At 62.2% G+C, this 1300-nt stretch overlaps 1 protein-coding gene across 2 annotated transcripts in view; it reads left to right on the plus strand.

The window, feature by feature from the left end:
* The first annotated feature begins 831 nt into the window (after window positions 1-831).
* The window catches only part of Pknox2 (PBX/knotted 1 homeobox 2), a 254067-nt gene continuing 253598 nt past the window's right edge, over window positions 832-1300 (plus strand). For both annotated transcript variants that reach the window (XM_005378458.2, XM_005378457.2), the window contains exon 1: window positions 832-933. The gene's annotated coding sequence lies outside the window, so the exon portion shown is untranslated. The remainder of the gene's footprint in view (window positions 934-1300) is intronic.

Here is a 1300-nt window from a genome sequence, read left to right on the forward strand (position 1 = left end):
ATTTACGTGAGAAGCCCGTGCTGCCTCTAAGCAGATGAAGCCGCCCCAAGCAAGCCCAGGTCAAAACAGCAGCCCCTACTTTGCCTCAACCCATGCGGAACTCACAGAGTTTACGAAGGACTTTTTAGAATGAAAACAGCAGTGGCTTCCAACAGGCTTGCCTGACCTTTGTCGAGGGCGACTTGCGGACAAAGCCCCTGCCTTCTTTTGTCTCTCCCCTGCCCCACCTATTCATATCTCCGCCTCCTCGAACCAACCGCCCCAGGAAGCCCACAGCAGAAAAAGCTCTTGAGATTAGGAATAACTAACCAGAGTGTCATCCGAGCACCTTTTCTGGGGCCAGGGTAATGAGAATTATTCAAATGCAATCATAAAAATGAGGCCAGCCAGGCAGGAATGGGGGGGCGGGGAGTGGCGATAGAGGGAAGGAATTCTTGCTAGCTTGAAGTTTCGTATTTTCTGGGGAGCTCTGTTGAGGTTCACAGAAAATTTCACCCCATCTCGGTTCCTACATCCAGCACCGGATGTCTTGGAACTCTGCCCGCCCTGTTTGCTAAAGAGGACCCGGCATGGGTGGGGCGCGCCTAGGTTCCTAGGGGTCCGCGGCGCTCCGGGTCCGCGGCTGCCTCTAGTTTCCAGGTTCCTTCCCAGCGCAGTTCGGCCTCCCCGCCAGCAGGAGCAAAGCCCGCGCCCGGCATCCGAGCGCAGCCTCCAGCAGAGGGAGACACTCCAGCGGCTCGGCGACTGGGAAGCGCCGAGGCCGGGAGTGGGTGGGGGTGGGGGGGTGGGGAGAAAGGGGGAGTGGGGAGAGGGGTGGTGTGCGAAGGGGGGGCTCCGGGGGGCGGGTCCCTGTGCCGCTGACGTCCCGAGCAGTGCTGGGAAGTATAGGCTGTGTTGTCACGCCGGTGTCAGTCTGATGAAGATTGGCATCAGGTAAGCTGTCATTCATTTCCATGTCAGAGACGCTTTTGCAGGCGGCGGCGGCGGCGGCGGCGGCGCGGCGGCGGCTGCTGCGGGCGGCTGCCTCAGAGCGCGTGTGTTTTATTCCAGTCCCCAAGCCAGAGTATTATTCATTGCGACAGGGCAAGGAGGAGAGAGGGAGAGAGGGAGGCAGCAGGGAGGAGAGAGAGGGAGGCAGCAGGGAGGAGGGAGGCAGGGAGCAGAGAGGGACGGCGGGAGCGTGCAGAGAGAAGCTGGGGAAGCGCCGGAGAGCGCGGAGCGAGGCAGCGCGAGGGGCGGCGAGGCCGGGCGAGGGGCGGCGAGAGCCGCGCAGTCCTCCGCGTCCGGCCCAGCCCGGCCC

Source organism: Chinchilla lanigera, unplaced genomic scaffold (genome assembly GCF_000276665.1).
Source record: "Chinchilla lanigera isolate Chin_1 unplaced genomic scaffold, ChiLan1.0 scaffold00011, whole genome shotgun sequence".
Lineage (NCBI taxonomy): Eukaryota > Metazoa > Chordata > Mammalia > Rodentia > Chinchillidae > Chinchilla > Chinchilla lanigera.